The following is a 19418-nucleotide window of genomic DNA, read 5'->3' on the forward strand; positions in this document are numbered from 1 at the left end:
AAACCGGATCCTTGAGAAAAATGGCCTCCACGTCTCTAGTAGGTAACTCCGAAAAGGCTTTAGTCGATGAGCATTGACTTTGAAACGAGTCCTTCTCTTGATGTCTTCTACTTCAATAGCTCCAAAAGGTGTGACATGTCTTACTATAAACGGTCCCGATCCATCCGGATCTCAATTTTCAGGGAAAATTTCTAGACGAGAGTTGTAAACCGTAACCTTCGTCGTCGTGTTCAAATTCTCTTCGAATTCTTCATCATGTAATGCTTTAGTCTTATCCTTGTAAATCCTTGACTTATCATAAGCATCACTTCTCAATTCCTCTAATTCACGATCCAAGCTTCCTCCTTTTCCTCGCTTGATCTAGGTTGAAATTCATCTCTTTCACGCCTAATAGGCTTTATGTTCTAACTTTCGGCAGGTAGATGACACGCTTTTCCATATACCACGCGATAGGGTATTTACATCCCTATGGGTGTTTTGAATGCTGTTCTGTATGCCCATAGTGTATCTTGGAGTCTAAGAGACCGATCTTTCCTAGATGGATTTCATGTCTTCTCGAATACTCTTGATTTCCCTATTCAAACTTCGCTTGACCATTAGTCCGAGGATGATATGGTAAAGCTAGCTTGTGAATTACTCCATACTTTGCCATAAGATTCCCAAATACACGATTCTGAAGTGAGAACCGTTATCATCGATGATGGGTCTCGGTGTTCCAAATCTTGGTAGAATGTTTTTCTTCAGAAAGTCCGCTAACGACTTTATGATCGGCGGTCTTCGTAGGAACTGCTTCAATCCATTTTGAAACATAGTCCACAACAAGTAGAATGTAGGTGTAACCAAAAGAAGGAGGAAATGGTCCCATGAAATCTATACCCCATACATCAAAGATTTCGAGATAAGGATCGGTTGTTGAGGCCACTCGAACCTTTTCGAGGTCTTACCCAAAATTGGCATCTTGGACATGCTTTGCAATAAATATTTGCATCTTTAAAAAGAGTAGGCCAATAGAATCCAGCTTGTAATACCTTGTCTGCGATGACGTTATGGGCCAAAATGTCCTCCGCAAGGTGATATGAGAATGATAGAATGGATTCCTGTTCCAATTCTAGGATGCATCTTTGAATAATTTGATCCGAACACTTCTTGAATAAGTATGGATCATCCCAAAAATAATATCTGGCCTTTGAGTAGAATAAATCTTTTTCTTGCTTGCTCCAATGTGATGGTACCTTGTCGGTCACAAGATAATTTGTATTTCTGCATGTAACATGATGCCCTTAAATCCCATTCTCATAGTGGAGATTTTCGACGTCTGGGGCATCGATTTCATGGGACCTTTCCCAAATTCTAATGGTTTCATCTACATCCTAGTAGTCGTAGACTATGTATCTAAATGGATTGAGAAAATATCATGTCATAGCAATGATAACAAAACAGTCATCAGTTTCATTAAAGAAAACATTTTTTCAAGGCTTAGTGTCCCAAAAGCCATCATCAGTGACGGTGGATCACATTTTTGCAATCGAGTTTTTGAACATATCATGAAAAATTATGGAGTAACCCACAATTTTGCAACTCCATACCATCTTCGAACAAGTGGTAAAGTAGAAGTCTCTAACTGAGAGATTAAACGTATCTTGGAGAAAACAGTTAATCCAAATAGGATAGACTGGTCTCTCTGTCTGAACGATGCACTATGGGCATACAAAACCACTTTTAAAACACCTATAGGGATGTCCCCTTATTGGCTTGTCTTTGGAAAACCTTGTTATCTGCCAGTTGAACTAGAGCATCGTGCTCTGTGGGCAATAAAAACCCTTAGTTATAATCTCGATGTGGCAGGTGAAAAGCATAAACTACAAATAAATTAGCTTGAAGAGATTCAAAACGATGCTTATGACCTTTCAAAATAATACAAAACCAACATAGAATTCATGACAAGCATATTTTACGAAAACATTTTGAAGTTGGTCAAAAAGTTTTGCTTTATAACTCTAGATTGCATCTTTTTCCCGAAAAACTGAACACTCGATGGATTGGTTCTTTTAATATAACCGAAGTCACCCCTCACTGGGCTATAACTTTAAAGAACCATAAGGACAACAGTACCCTTAAAGTCAATGGCTAGCACCTCAAACATTTTCATGAGTTACGGTCTATGGATGTCGAACTTGGAGGGTGTTGTTGTAAGTGTCGGAGCCTTAGTCCATAGTATATCTAGCATATTCTTTGTGAAACACTTTTTTTACTCATCGCTGGAGTAACTGTAAAATTGTGGAGTTAGTATACAATTTTTCTTTTCTTTATTTTACACTTCTTTTTCAAAAAAATATTTGTTTTCTTTGTGCTGTGAATGATAGATTCTCGATACATCAATAGTTAAGTGATTTTTCAAAATAGGCAATGGATTTTACACATACCAACCCCTAGAACAATGCAATCTAGGGGCAATTTGGGATAAGCTTTGCTTACTAAGGGTCGCCTATATCACCGAGCTATTTGCCTGGGTTAGGACATTCCATGTCTTGCGCCGTAAATCCCCCAACTCGTGTAGTTGAAGCTTTGTCTATCTAGATTGGGTTCGCCATAGAGCTGACACGAAAGTTGCCTAAGATTATCTGTTATGAATTATTTTAAAGGAAGTAACATCTAGAATCACAGCTTTTGAGTACGAGTTTCTTAAAATATCTTTACATAGTTTTCAAAACTAGAGAATATAAAAATGAAAGTTATACTCCCGGAATAACCAAAATGATACCGGATTAACATATAATTTTTATCTTCTTGGAAAAACCTCTATATGGATAGAGATATATTTTGAATGAGAAAACCAACTAAAAAAAAAAAAAGACAAGGCGTGAGAATTAAACAAATAGAGTAATCCAAAGTGATACTATTCTCTGTTTAATTCTATCTTCTGCCTCCACCTCCTTATTTTGTCTCGAGAATCTGACGTTAAAAGACTCAAAATTTTTCAATTTTTCAAAATTTTCCTTTCTTTAAAATCTTTCCCCTCTCGTGTAATTCTTTTCCTCTTCTAAATCTCTCTCGTTTCTGAAAAACTTTTCAAAAATGTTTTCTATAGCAAACAAAAACCCTCCACCTAGCAAGACTAGATGGATTAGTATCAATGATCATGTGCAAGCTCTTCCTAGAACACTGCAGAGCATCAGAGACGTGCTCCCGTGTAGTGATAGGACATGCCAGGTCCCGACGTCAGTAAGGAGAAGGATTTTCTAGACAAGTCACGCACGGATTTGATAGGGTTATATACTAAAAACATTACTTTTGTATTAACTCTAATTCTTTATATTTTGAATGAGAATCATATGGGTAAATGTTATGCATATTATATATGTTATTAGTTATATGCATGTGTCTAATACTTTATGTTGTAGATGATATGGTGTATGGTGACACACAGAAGATCATATAATCAGTACCTTATAAAGTATAAGTAAACGTTCACAACCTAAATGGATTTGGACAAACCATTGGTAAGGTTATAGTATAATATGGTATTAGTCTATCTTGACTATAGGATTACACTAGTACACTTTGTGTGTATTAAACAGGACCAAGTGAGGTTATTTCTCTTTATACTAACTATATAAGAGAACAAATACCTCTGTTATTATGGATGCTTGTCCTCTTAATCCGGATATAATAATGGGCACTTACGTGCATTGTGCATTGCTTTAAATCATCAATAAGTGAGATTCATTTGTGAATTAACAAACTTGATGTATTGGGTAATGACATTGTATGTAAGGTGTGATGTTGATTATAGAAGGAATCCGTGACCCGCAAGAAGTCGGGTTGATGATGTCCCTTTGAGGAGCTTATAAGGATTGTCATGTAAACCCTGCAGGTGGATTTATTCCGACATGACAATGAGGTTGAGTGGTACTACTCAAGGACATAAGAAGTTGATTGATGTAGTTGTCAATAACTTGACTTAATCAACGGGCATTCGATATCTTAAACACGGGGAGATTAACAAGTATATAATATGGAGCCCATAAGTGTAACACGTAATTTGGGATTAGGGCGGTAGTGCAGCAATAGCCTTTAGTGGAATAAGTCATTTGTTGATGGACTTGGGCCGTGTGTTCTGGGCGAACATGGGAAGCCCAAGTCCGTCAGGAGGCTCAACCCTAATTTCTCCTCATGGTCCCTGTTGTAGCCTATAAAAACAAAATCTTCTCTCCTGGCCGAATTCACTATTCATTGGTTGAAAAAGAGAGGCAAAAAAAGTAGATTTGAATTCGTTTCTAGCTTTGTGAGTGAGATAGGCCGAGAGAGAAAGAAGGGGGTTGGTAGATCGTTGCCCACACAACGTCCAATCTATGGATAAGAATACAACAGAAGATCAAGAGGTTGATTCGGATTCATAGCTATTGGATTCTCAGAGTTATCATACCGAATTTATAGGTATGTTTTCCAATCTAAAACCGTGAACCCCATTAATTCCATTACACGTGGATTTTTGCGGTTTGTAGAAATTTACATTATGAAATAACAGTTCCTACCGGATTCTGACTAGGATTCCTAGTGTCCGTATAGTTGGATTTATTTATTTTTCTGTTTTTTTTTTTCACGTATATGACGTAGTATAAGTTTAACTTTATGCTTAATATTATTTGCTTGTTTTATGTTGTTTTATTTTGCTTTTCTTGTCGAATTTGGTATATGAGTAGAAGGTAAAACAGATACATCATGCCAAACTTTTCCATTTTTTTTTCATGCATTCCATATATGTTTTCAAAAAAATACTAAAACCCAAAAGGATTTTATAGTAAAATAAATATCTCTAGTATAATAAACCATGTATTTCCCGTTTTATATCGAACAACCCACGCCCCAAACTTTTTTGGGGGTGGCGTATTTTCATCATGAAAAATAGAATACAGGTATATCGCCATTTTTGCTCATGTTTCTATGGTAATCTCTTTCTTTATCTCTTCATACTTTGAGGACAAGCATAGTTCTATGTGGTATAGTAACATTTTGCAAAAACTAGGCATTTTATGTATAGTAGATACAATAGTATATTTCTTCCTTTCATAAAATTTTTTTTCACAAAAAACCAAAATTATTTTTCCGTTAAAAGTAAAAAGAAATGAAAAAGAAAAGTTGGAAACAAAAAAATATATTTTTACAAAAGGGCTACTATACATTTTATTTGTATGATGAATATTTTTACTTCAAAAGAAAAAGAAAAAGAAAGTTTTCATCCAAAGAAAAGAAAAGTTAAAAAGATTGACCAAAAATATTTTTTCCTTTAGAATTAAAAAGTCTTATTTACTTTTTCTATGATGAATAAAAAGTTTAGAAGTCTCATTATAGCAATAGAGTAAGGACTTGCTCTTTGTACTTAGACTAATATACGTACAATAGTTTCTACATCTTTTCAGGAATGGCATGTATCAGTATTTGTTTGCATATAGCAGTGAGTTTCTAAAGCCAAGGTTAGAACAATTAAGTTCCATATCCTGTGAGAATCTAGCCAAAAGCCTCATCCGAATGATTATTGAGTGATGACATAAAGGATGTCCGGATAGAAAGACCACACGTCCACTTGCTTGATCACCACGCCATATCTTAAGAGAGAATTTAGGCCCTTTTTGGATCGATATAGCCAAATAAACGTTAAAAACCCAAAAAGATAGTTTTACTTTAGTTGCCCCTCTTGAGCCCTCACCCTTTCTAAAAGCCTTTTTATTATTCACAAAAAATTCCTAACCCATTACAACACACAATAAAAAGCGTATCCAGCTGATGAGTTGAGAACTGGATGGATATCAGAAAAAGAGAAAAGAAGACCTTGTACAAAAACAGAACAGTTATTTTCTTCAAAAAGAAAAGAAAAGAAAGACCCATCAAAAACAAAAACTCCAAAAAATCCAAAGGAGTAAAAAATCGAGTCTCCCAAAAGTTCAAAATCAAAAGGAGACTATATCAAAACAAAAAGAAACAAAAGTAAAGTTAGAACTCCCAAAATTCAAAATCATATGGAGTCACAAAGCCAAAGGGCTAAAAGAATGTATCACAATTCGGAAGCAAAAGAACAAAACGGGGTTCTTCTCTGGTTACTAGTATCTTGAAGACCCAGTTTCTCGACTTATCAGATTTTGTTTTCCCTTCCTTTTTCTTTCTAAACCATCACCCTAGCCCCGTAACTCCTAATAAAAGACCTCTAGCTCAATTAGGAATAAGATGGTGTGATAGTAAGTGGCAAGCGTGATCAATCAACCCCGGTTTCTTTAGACGTCATTTGAGTATGCGAGGAATATAAGTACCCGCTGCACTTGAGAGAACGAACCTTGAGTGAAGCTATCAGAGAGTTGTGATTGCAACACACCCCTGTGAGAACCCACCTTATGGAAACTTTCCAAAAGCCTCGGAAACAACTCTGCTTTTGCATTTCATTGCTCATGTTTTGCACATTTATCTTTAGATGATTACTGTGTATATGTTATTCTAAGTTTAAAGGAGCTTTTCTTTATTCACTGCTAATGAGATATATGAGCTTCTGAGAATAAATAAGGAAACAAGACCCTTTGTACTAAATAGAAAAAGTTTGTGAGTACCTTCACTAGAAAACTCTCGCGAGACTTAAAGCTTGACCACTAGGGAATTCCTAGTGGTTTAAGGCCTTGTTGCATATGGTCAATGCAATCGCACTCTGCGAAACGAGATTAGCATAACTTATAATAAATCACTCATTTGTGATCTTAGTTTTTTTCTCTCATCCTTGCTTGAGGACAAGCAAGATGCTATTTGGGGGTGGTGATGGGCCTCCAAATGTGTGTTTTATTACCCGTATATTGGTGCATTATAGTCATTCTTAAGCTTAACAAAAAGACAACTTATAGCTTTTACTGCCTTTTTCAGGTTAAGGAGTATTTTAGACCACTTATCATAAAAGCTGCTTCTTAGCACCAAAAGGAGCCTTAATCAGACTTATTATGAAGACCAGAAGCTACTATGGAAAAGTGCTAAAAAAGTCAAAGTCAATGGTCAAAGTTAACAATCAAGGTCAAAAGTCAAAGTCCTCAATTTAGAAGACCAGAGATGGAGGCCCTTATCTCAAATTATGATGAATTTCTCCCTAAACCTACCTTGGTCAAGAAGAAACCAAAAAGCAAAAGTAAAAGTGAAGTGTGAGGTGTCTAGCTTGTAATGGAGAAGGGCAAATCTGGAAAAGGTAAAAGTAGAGGTATATAAGCTAAAAGCAAGGGAGAGAGAAACCATCTATTATCTTAGGATCCAAATCATTTGGTTTGTTTAATTTCTTGTCTAGTTTTTCAATTCATATTTTTACTTTCTTGTTGTTTTATTTTCTTTCAATCAACTTGTTATTTACTTGTTCTTATTTCAATCAAACTTGTTATTACTTGTTCTTATTTCAATCTTCCTTTCATCTTGTTGTTCTTATTTCAAGTTTGTTTCAATCTTCCTTTCAATGTTTTCAAGTTATTTCCATACCAACAATCAAAGCTTTCAAGTTTTCATTAGCTAAGAACCATTATAATCCATACAAGAGTCTACCTTTCTTTTTAGGTGGGTTACCTTTTGATAGGGTTATATACTAAAAGCATTACTTTTGTATTAACTCTAATTCTTTATATTTTGAATGAGAATCATATGGACAAATGTTATGCATATTATATATGTTATTAGTTATATGCATGTGTCTAATACTTTATGTTATAGATGATATGGTGTGAACACACAGAAGATCATATCATCAGTACCTTATAAAGTATAAGTAATCATTCACAACCTAGATGGATTTGGACAAACCATTGGTACGGTTGTAGTATAATCTGGTATTAGTCTATTTTGACTATATGATTACACTAGTACACTTTGTGTGTATTGAACAGGACCAAGTGAGGTTGTTTCTCTTTATACTGACTATATAAGAGAACAAACGCCTCAGTTATTATGGATGCTTGTCCTCTTAATCCGGATATAATAACAGGCACTTATGTGCATTGTACATTGCTTTAAATCATCAATGAGTGAGATTCATTTGTGAATCAACAAACTCGATGGATTGGGTAATGACATTGTATGTAAGGTGTGTTGTTGATTATAGAAGGAATCTGTGACCCGCAGGAAGTCGGGTTGATGACGTCCCCTTGAGGAGCTCAAAAAGATTATCATGTAAACCCTGCAGATGGATTTATTCCGACATGACAATGAGGTTGAGTGGTACTACTCAAGGACATAAGAAGTTGATTAATGTAGTTGTCAGTAACTTGACTTAATCAACGGACATTCGATATCTTAAACACGGGGAGATCCACAAGCATATAATATGGAGCCCATAAACACTGACACGTAATTTGGGATTAGGGTGATAGTGCAACAATGGCCTTTAGTGGAATAAGCCATTTGTTGACGGACTTGGGCCGTGTGTTCTGGGCGAACATGGGAAGCCCAAGCCCGTCAGGAAGCCCAACCTTAATTTCTCCTCATGGTCCCTGTTGTAGCCTATATAAAGAAAACCTCTTTCTCTGGCTGACTTCTACACAAGAAAATCAAGGTTTCACTCAAGAAAAATAGATCCAAAAATCGGATCCAATTTTGTGAGTGATAGAGGCCAAGTGAGAAAAGAGAGGTTGGTAGATCATTGCCCACTCAACGTCCAATCTAAAGATAGGAATACAACAAAAGATCAAGAGGATGATTCGGATTCATAGCTATTGGATTCTCAGAGTTATCATACCAAATTTATAGGTATGTTTTCCAATCTAAAACCGTGAACCCCATTAATTCCATTGCGTGTGGGTTTTTGCGGTTTGTAGAAATTTGCATTCTGAAATAACGGTTCCTACACCTTTGTCATGTTCGCATACTATGGTTTAGTGTTGTGATTGAATGTTTATTTACTTTCTAGTGAGGGTTGTAACTCGATATTTCCAATAGCCGTTTTGTACTTTGGCCGTAATATATTATCACTTCCTGGCATGGTGCTTGTCTTCCAGTGGATCACTAATACTTCTTTGATACTTTTGCTAGTAGTTAACTTGATTAGTTTTAGATAGCTCACAATTTGATATATGTCGTTGTTGGACCATTGAATGTGATTATAAGTGATCCTAATTTTAATATTGCTTGATCAGTAAGTGCTTAATGTGATTACAAGCTAAGTACTATAAGTTTGTGGTTGCAGTCGTTGTGTTGGTTCTGTCGCATGATTATGAGGTTGCACGTGCCTTCTGCTGCTGCAGTTCTGGGAATACCTCCTATGAAATGTGTAGGGGATCTTAGTGGACAAGGTTCAAGATTTTCATGTTGAGTTGCTTGATGATGAAGTAATGACGTTTGGCAACATTGAAGTGGGATCTACAACTTTTGTGGCTCCAGCCTTTACTTATTGATGTAGCATGAATACTTTTAAGTTCTCGTAAAAACTTGTTTGTAAAGAAGATTGTTACATCGGATCAATTAAGATTTTTTGAATTTGGAAGTATGAAAATATATTGCTTATATTAATTTTATTGTGTTTCAATTGCTTTTATTCAGTGTATGTTCCATTTTATGTGTATAGACTTCATATGAGTGGAATGAATATTAGGTACAAAGTAATGCAGCAAAATGGTGTATTCATCACAAATGTTATTGGTGCATAAATGACGGCCATTGGCTGTGGTTTAGTTACAATAAGAACCGGGACAAATTGTAAATTAACATGTGCTGAAAGCCGTTGTTTATTAAACAAGTGTTAAAAGCCGTCGTTTTTTTATATACTTAACAAGTGTCCCAGCCAGTTGTTTTCGAAAAACTACAACAATTATTATGAGGTCCCTAACAACAGATGAAAGCACTTGGTTTAGGCACTAAGCGACAGTCATTGACTGTCATTTATTAACTATTTTTTTTATAGTTGATGACGAGGATATGTTAGCAAATTTGAATGAATTAGGAACACCACAATGGAGCACCATTTGGATAACCATTATCTATTGGAGCGATGATAAGGAAATGCATTTCACTCAAGATGACGAGAGAATGCCGGTTTCTAGTGGTTGGTAAATCTGAGTAGGCCACTGTGTATATATATGTAACTTTATATAGTTATGTTTGCATGGTGTGCTATCGTTTTTTTTTTTTTTTATAATATATTATGTTAGAATTGAATAAGTTTATGTTGTAGCTATCCAACCCTAATTTTGATCACGGTTCTTAGGTAATTTCTTTATCTCTGATATTTCGAGGACTAGTCATTATTATGTTTGGGGCTTTAAACCTGTGGCAAAAATTAGGCAACTTGTAGGTTGTATATAGTTTCTATTTTTTTTTAGTGAATATACTTTGTGACAAAGTCTTGTTTCCTTTTCTATGATGAAAATTGTCTAGAAATCTCACATTAGCATTCGAATTAAGATTTGTTCTTAAGAAACTTAAGATAATACGTACGCAATAGTTTTTATATTTTTTCATGAGCATTCATGCACTGAGTCATCGATTGTACATAGCAGTAAGTTTCTGGAACCCAATGTTAGTCTACTTAAATTATCAATCTTGTGAGAATCTAACAAAAAAGCCTCGATATGTGTGATTTATGAGTAATGGTACAGATGGGTAGTTTTTTTTCCAAATAGAGAAAATCACGCATCTACTTACTTAATCACCATCCGAACCCTAGGTAATAAACATAAAAATAGTTAAGCACTAATATTAATGCTAAATAACACTAACACGTAATATTACTATTCTTATGTTATCAATTCTAAATACTTACTCTCATATATCATCATGTAATATACTACGAGTAATAAGTTCGTTCCACTCTTAATAAATCAAGAACATGTGAATTCAACCAATTTAATCTAAGGAAGGAACACATGAGAGTAATGATTATGATGTGAAATCTACTAATATGATTATTCTACGAAGTTGATCTTAAGACTAAATTAACTAACAATATAATGATATGAATCAAATATGGTGGAAATTAGAGAGAGAATTAAATCTACTTTTAAATTCCTATAAGTGTTAGAATAGATTGTTGAGAAACCATAATCTTTATATTCTCACTAAAAGATTAAATATATATCTTAGACTTTTATCATCCGTAATTCCATTATACCATCTCTAGTCATAATCAAATTAGTATTAGAGGAAAGTTTGTTTTCCATTCTCATGGAAAAACTCACAGTCCTCTAGTTTAGATTTTTCTCTTCTTATCTCTAAGTCAAGATAAATCCAAACTTTACACCCTAATCAACAAATCTATGCTAAACAAATCAAGTCCTTTTAAAACTTCATTAACATCCCTCTAATGGGAGTTTAGCTTTGATTCATTGGACTAATTAAACTAAAACAATAAACTAAAGACATAAAAGTAAATAAGAATATAATTAAATATAACTAAAGATTTTATTAAAGATGGTTTAATGGAGGCTACAAACCCTAATTCTAAACTATACTAACTAAAAAAAGGGGGAGAGAGAGAGAGACCTAATTAAAACTAAACTAATGGGGAGTAGCTAATTTAGGTTTAGCCTTAATTCTCTTTATATAGGAGAGGATTAGGGTAACATTTTCGTGCATAGGCTTGGAGGCTAAACTTTGGGCCTCTAATATGAGCCCAAAGTCCATTAGGTTAAGTCTAAAAGGGCCAATTCCGCTAGAAATTATTTCATGTGCCCTTTTTGTCCACTTTTCTAGCTCTAATTGGGGCAAGTCCAGGTCCATTGGAAATCTTTTTCTGAGCCGGTCACTTTGACATAAAGTAGGCCCAATTTCGAGGTCTGAGTCTAAAGATTTAAAGTTCTAATGGCTTTTTGTTCTTTTTTTCTACCCAAATTGACTTTGACTTTGCAGCTTTGATTGGGCTTGAAAAAGCTTTTTCTTCTTCATTCTTGGGCTTTAAACATAGAACTTTTTTAGCAATCATCTTGACTGGTTTTTCATACAAAATGGTGTCTTTAAGCACATAAACTACTTCAAGACCTAAAATACACAAAAACGCGTAAACATTACTAACTCTTATTTATTATAAACATAATTGGCCTAAGTAGAATACTATTAAGGGGTTTAAACTACACTTTTGGATGCTTATCACACCACCCCCAAACAACATTTTGCTTGTCCTCAAGCAAAGATGAGAAATAAAAACAGATAAGTGGCCAAAAATGTGGTCTTAACTAATCTCGTTTCCCAGAGTGCGATTGCATTGACCATATGCAATAAGGCCTTAAACCACCAGGAATTCCCTAGTGGACAAGTTATAGCCTCATGAGAGTTTTCTAGAGAAAATACTCACAAACTTCATTTATACTACAACGACTAAGAAATAAAAGTAATTTCCCCTAATTTTATCTCAGATATCTATACATCTCACTAGCATTTAAACAAGGATAATCAATCTAACTCCTAAATTAATACATGAATAATAATCAAATCATCTTAAGATAAATAACTATACAATGAACTATGTTATGAAATGTAATGACAGGTCCATTTCTGATACTTTTAGGTAGCGTGCATAAGTAGGTTCTCACAAGGAATGTATCAAGACACATAACACTTCGATTTTTCCACTCAAGTTTGTTAACTCCAGTGTGCAGTGAGCACACATTTCCTCACAATCTCAATGACAATCCAAGGATGCTAAGGTCGATCAAGCACATCTACCACTTACTATCATACCAATCTATTCCTAACTGAGCTAGAGGTATTTATTAGGTGATACGGGGTGTAGGTGTTGGTTTAAGAAGGAAGGAAATGGATAATTAAAAAGACAAGTATGAGAAAATGGGGTCTTCAAAATATATAACTAGAAAAAACCTTTTGTATTAAAATAAAAATGATACAAAAGTAGCAAAAAGAAAAAGTTTGACATTGTTTCCTGGGCTGTGGGAGACCACACCCCTTTTCTAACTAATTGAGAAACATATAGTAGGTTAACTCTGGGTTCTCTATCCGGTTCAGAAATGGTGGCTTTCCATTCCACCATTGTTTACATCCCCTGTTAAGACTTATTCCTTTGTTTGCGCAGTGATCAGCAGCAAAGTTAACTTCGCGCCAAGAGCTTGTAATTCTCACATCAATGTTGTTGAGTTTAATTCTATCCCATGTTGCCTGTACTTTCCACAAAACATTGTCAGTTTGAAAGGCCTTAGCCACTGCCACAGAATCTATGTCCACCCATATGTGTAGCAAACCTTGCTCGATAGCTTTCGTTATACCCTCCACTATGGCAGTAGATTATGCTTCATAATTTGTTGTCACTCCCAATCCTCCAATATATGTACCAATGACAGTACCATTATGATCTCGATACACTTCTACCCATCCAGCAGTGCCCGGGTTCCCCCTTGATGCACCATCAGTGTTCACTTTTATGTACCTTGGAGGAGGAAGGCACCAGTAGCACTCCAACATTTGAGGGGCACTCCTTGTTCTTGTTTGTAGTTGAAAATTATGCAAAGTAGTGAGGCCCTTGGTTATGTTGTCCATATTCCCCTTGGACTGCTCATATGCATACTTCGTTGCCCTTGAAATACAAGACACCATGCTGTGAAATCTCCCACTTTTGTTCTTACTTTGCTTCTACACTTTGTTTCCATCCTTAGCCCTTTTGTTTTGGCTTTTGACTTATTTATTTTTGAAGTAAACTTTTTAATACTAAACGGAAAAATATTTTTGGTCTTTTTAACTTTTCTTTTCTTTGGATGAAAACTTTCTTTTTCTTTTTCTTTTGAAATAAAAAAATTCATAAAAAACTAGGCATTCTATAATGAGACTTCTAAACTTTTTATTCATTATAGAAAAAGTAAACAAGACTTTTTAATACTAAACGGAAAAATATTTTTGGTCTTGTTAACTTTTCTTTTCTTTGGATGAAAACTTTCTTTTTCTTTTTCTTTTGAAGTAACTAACTTATTTTTGTTTACACAGGTTTTTCGCTTCTCTTTTCTTCACTCATCCTATTTCTCAGACTTATCCAGATAGGTAGGCTAATTTTATTTTTTATTTTGTTTTATTGGGTAAAGGATTTGTGGTTTGTGAAAAGGCTAATGAAAGGCTCAATGGGGCAACTAGTGGAAAATATACTTAGGTCAGAATTTCTGGCTATATCGATCCAAAGAGGGCCTAAATTCTCACTTAGGATATGGTATGGTGATCAAACAAGTGGATGTGTGATTTCTCTACTCGGATTTGACTACTCTCTTATGTCATCACTAAGATATTAATTTATATGGGCTTTTTTTTTTTTTTGGCTAGATGCTCACAGGATATGTATTAAGTACTCTAACCCAGGTATCAGAAAAGTACTACCAAGTACAATCATAGATGCTCATGCAAGATGTTCAAGAAAAAATGCAATGACTATTACCTACATATTAATCTAAATTTCAAAAATTAAATCCTAATTCAAGTACTATGTGAGATTTCTAGACTAATATCATCATAGAGAAGGGAACAATATCATTATCACTAAGTACATAGTATAAACTATTTTTTTATGATTTTTATACTTTTCTAATTTTTATACGACAAATAATACGTAATATACAACCTAGTATGTGCTTAAACATTTACAATGTATTTCTATACCACCTCCAAATAGAATCATGCTTTGTCCCTATAGTATGGAATGAAAATAAAGGATAGAGAGTACCATAGAAACGTGCTTGTTAATGGGAGCCTCTGAAAAAGAATGTTAATCTATACTAATATAAATAAATAAAAATATACACAACTCCTATATGAGTTCCTCCCATTATGGGGATAACATGAAATAAGAAATAGCGCTTGGGACATAAGCAGACTCTAACAAAAAATAAAATAATACCATACATTTACAAATCAAGCATCCACATATCGTGGCTCCTATAAGATTAGCTTTCGAAATTCTACGAAATAGGGAAATTTTACGGAATTAAGGTACCTCATTGCATTATTAAATCAATAAGGCCCATGGTCGGGTTCTATATTTCGATATTTATACATGCAATTTTAATACATGAACGTACAATGTGCTAAAATTAAATATACCACCCCCAAACAATTTAGGAGAAAGGCATTCATGAAATAATTCAATAGCACAATTAAATTACGTAACTAACTAACCTAGACTCTACTGGAGTAAACATGAGAGGCAAAAGGGTGGCAAAAAGTTTTGAAATGAAAGACCAAAATACGCCGCCCCCAAACAAAATTTGAAAACTCTTTTTAAGTTTGAAAATTTTGTGGCCTATACTCTAGAAAGATGGTATTTTATAAAAACTTGTGTCTTTTTAAAGGTGGTATATATATATATATAATTTTTATATGTTTGATTTTTTGAAAAACAAAATTATGAGAAAGGAATAAAAATGAAACTCACTCCATAGAGAAACACTACTCTCAAACAATGAGAAAAAGTGTAAGAGATGAATGCGTGAGTTATATGAAATGTGGACTAAAGATCCGACACTTACAACCACTCACTCCAAAAGGAGCCGGTTACCTTAATGGTGCACTCCCATAATATAAGATTGGAATGGAGTACACCAAAGAATAAAATGAGTCTTTTATAGTCAGATACTCGAGACTTTATCTAATATATATTAACATGCAGTTTACCTTATATCAACAACCGAAATAGTTGTGGGTCTGTCCATAAATAATTAATACAGAATGTACCCCCAAACAGAATTAGGCACCAAGATTTCATATGGCGTGGCTTAGTGGAATGAGAGCTAGATCTGATGTACCTAGAACCTAATCTAGCGTGTACTCTTTTCATTTTCCTTAAATGAAAGGGTCTCCAAGTAAATGATTTTGAGGAAAAGAATGGTTTTGGAAAATACTGGGAATGTGGATAAGTGTTAGAAGGAAGGGGTGGAAAAAATGAGAATGTGGGTTCAACAGAAAACCTATTCATGGTGCAGGTATGAATTATCTTATATCTAAAAATGAAGGGATCAGGTGGCTTGTCCTTGGGTATTATTTTCTTACCATATGGGTTTAGAAAGTCATGAAGTACAGGGGAAGCTAGAAAGTCAAGTGCAAACTCAGGGTTCCATTGAAAAGGTGGAAGGCGGGGAATCTAGGTGGTGGTAAATGATTGGATTTTATGAGGGATTAGCTCAGGTGGATTATGGTCGAGTGGTGCTCTAGGTAGTTCTTGAGAGGTTGGATCATCACAGGCTCTTAGAAACTCGTCGAATTCCTCATCTAGGTTGTTCGCATCCACATAATTATGGTAGTCATTTGCATTTTTGAGAAAGTCATCAATCTCGTCCATTGTGAGGTTGACTCTATCTCCCATAGGGTAAGAAGGCAGGTTGTAAAATTCTTCCTTTATTTCAGTTATGTTCAGGGAGTCAAAATTGTGATCTTTGTCTTCTTCCCTAAGAGGGGTATCTACTAGTGTGGGGAAGAAAGCGTCGACCGCACTGATGTGAGATACAAAACTCTCAATGGACTTCACTTCTCCTTCTACAGGCAAACCTAGTTGTCCATTCTTGAGTCTAAACATGTTAACTTTTACAGAAAGATTTCCAAAGAATCCATCCCGACAATTGATTTGGGTATTGGCAGTTGCCAAGAAAGGACGCCCTAGAATAATGGGAATAGAATCATGAGCAACTTCTGTGCCAAGAATAACAAATTCGGCTGGGTAGTAAAAATCCTGAACTTTAACGAGAATATTTTCAACTACACCCTTGGGATATTTAATAGAATGATCGGTTAACTGCAAAGTCATTTTGGTTGGTTTAAGTTCATGGAGACCTAGCTGTTTATATAAATAAAAAGGGAGTAAGTTAACACTCGCCCCTAGGTCTAATAGTGCAGTTGTTATGAAGTTATATCCCAAGGTGAATTGTACAGTAGGACGACCAGGGTCCTTGCACTTAATGATTCCGTTATGTTCATATAAAGAGGGATATTGTTCAGTTAAAAAGGCTTCTTTGGGTATGTTAGTTTTCCTCTTCGTGGTGCACAACTCTTTTTGAAACTTAGCGTGTCTAGGTAGACGTACTTTTTATAGCATCTAGAAAAGGTAGTTTTATAGTCAGATTTTTAAACATTTCCCTAATCCCATCAAAATTCTTGTCTTTTTTAGACACAACTAGTCTCTGGGGAAACGGTGGTTTTTCTCTATACTTAGCATAAGGGTCAATAGTAGTATTAACCCTGTCTTTATCTTTTTTCACTTTCTAACTAGGTTTCCATATTGGAACCTCTACAGGTGTAGGATCATCAATTTCTATTATGAGGCCTTGTAAGGTTTTCCCTTTTGGTTGTAGTTGGACTGGAACTTCTACAGTTATAGGGTCTTCAGTTTCTATGACAGTATTTGGTATGGTTTCATTCTTACACTACAACATAAAAGACATTTTAAGTCACTTCATAAGTGATGTCAATAATATACAACGTCACTTTTGAAAGTGATGTAAATGGTGGCGACGTGAAAAGTATGAGTTTTTAAAGTCACTTTTTAGGTGCTGACACCCAAAGTGATGTTATTTGAATAGAGATCACTTTTTTTGTTGGTGATGTAGTAGTTGTTATTTTGACGTCACTTTTATAAGTGACATGAGAATAGAACATAGACATCGCTTAAACATAGTAACACAACACCTAAGAAGTGATCTCAAATACATTTCAAGTTGCTTTAAAAGTGATGTCATGTTTACAAATAATTTTAAAAAAAAATCAATTGTTACGTTTGCCAATTGGTACCCTAATTAATATATCCACCAGTCAGTAAATATAGAAAAAAATATACTATATATTATATTGTCAAGTACTAACGTGTACGTTTAAAACTCCAAAATATACATTTATTCACAATAATACATCAACAACATTGAAACTTAATCCATACACATGCACCATCATCAGGTTTACAAAAGCTAGCTAGCTTGACAGAATGCGACCGCGTACAAAAGAACTAAACCTTATAATATAAAAGAACTAAATCTTAACTAATCATATCGCGACATCGTTTGTCCAACCATCAAGCTGCATGCTAGTCTTGTAGCTACGCCTTTTGCAACTTATCATTGCTTGTCCAATATAATCGGTGATCCAAGGCACATCCCAAACTCCTTTAGAAGTCTTAAAAACATAAATATTAACACCTGTATGCCAACACTAAGACAAAAATTACTACTAGTCAAAAATACACATGCACATATATTGTATGCATGTATGATTAATACTTAAGCTTCTAATTAATCAATAGGAAACACACTGATCAAGAAGAGATCACCAAACCTACATCTGAACATACACAAATCAAGTGGTCTTCATATTTCCCAATAGCATGTAAAATATTAACAATAGCTTAAAAACATCCAACTCTACTGACAAAATTACAAAAAATAAATCATTAAAACAAGTTTAATATTCTTCAAGCAGTGGCTTTAACTCCCTATGTCAACAAAAGTTGGGCCAACCAAACCACAAACTTGTACACTTCCTCTGTCCTGAAACAAGTCGAATGAATCAAACATCATTTTACTTCCTCAGATGACTGTGGTGGACAAACACTCCCAAGACGTTGTGAAGTATCGAACTCCAACGCAGAGTCAACTGAGTGTAACCAACTTCGATCGCAACATGGGACTTAGAGGAGCATTGACATGACTTGAAGAATGAAGAGAAGCAAAACTATTAGGTAATGATGACTTATACCATTCAGTTTCAAAATCAATATTTCTTGGGTTCTGAAGTTCAACCTCTAGATAATTCCAAAAGCCAAACCATCTGATTTTCAGCTGAACTTCCAAAAAAAGATGGACTGAACAGTTTGTGACAAGGGTATGATGGTTGTAGAGACAATCGGTGCATGTTTGGGAGGAAAGCCTAGTAATTTTCAGATCCATTCTTTGTTTTAGATCGCCCTTCTCTTTTTTGGTAATTTAATTTAACTGATATATTATACAAAAGGAGAGGTGAGAGGAGATCACCTCAGGCTACGATGAAGGAGCAAAAAGAACTATGAAGGCCACCTAACCATGCTACCCACTAATGACATTATCCATAGCATTTAGACAATCAAATGGTTCTGTAATAGAGATCAATAAAACATAAAAGACATGAACACTACACCAGAAAAGGCATTTACTAATGGTTATATTCGTTACTTATATTTTTACTAACGGTTATATCTGTTAGCTCTGGGGCGTCACTCTCACTTAGGCCAAAATTAGTAACGGATATAACCGTTACTGATAATAATTTTAGTAACGGTTATATCCGTTACTAAAATTCTTTGTAACAGATAACTAATTATTGATGGCCAAATTAAATTTGTCATTTCTAATGGATATATCCGTTAGTAATGGATGTGCTATTTACTAACTATTGTTTGTAACGGAAATATCCGTTAGTAAACTATAGCAACTAAAAAAAAACAAAAAATTTCCTGGGTCAAATAATGTCCACCATGC

Source organism: Coptis chinensis, chromosome 9 (genome assembly GCF_015680905.1).
Source record: "Coptis chinensis isolate HL-2020 chromosome 9, ASM1568090v1, whole genome shotgun sequence".
Classification (NCBI taxonomy): Eukaryota; Viridiplantae; Streptophyta; class Magnoliopsida; order Ranunculales; family Ranunculaceae; genus Coptis; species Coptis chinensis.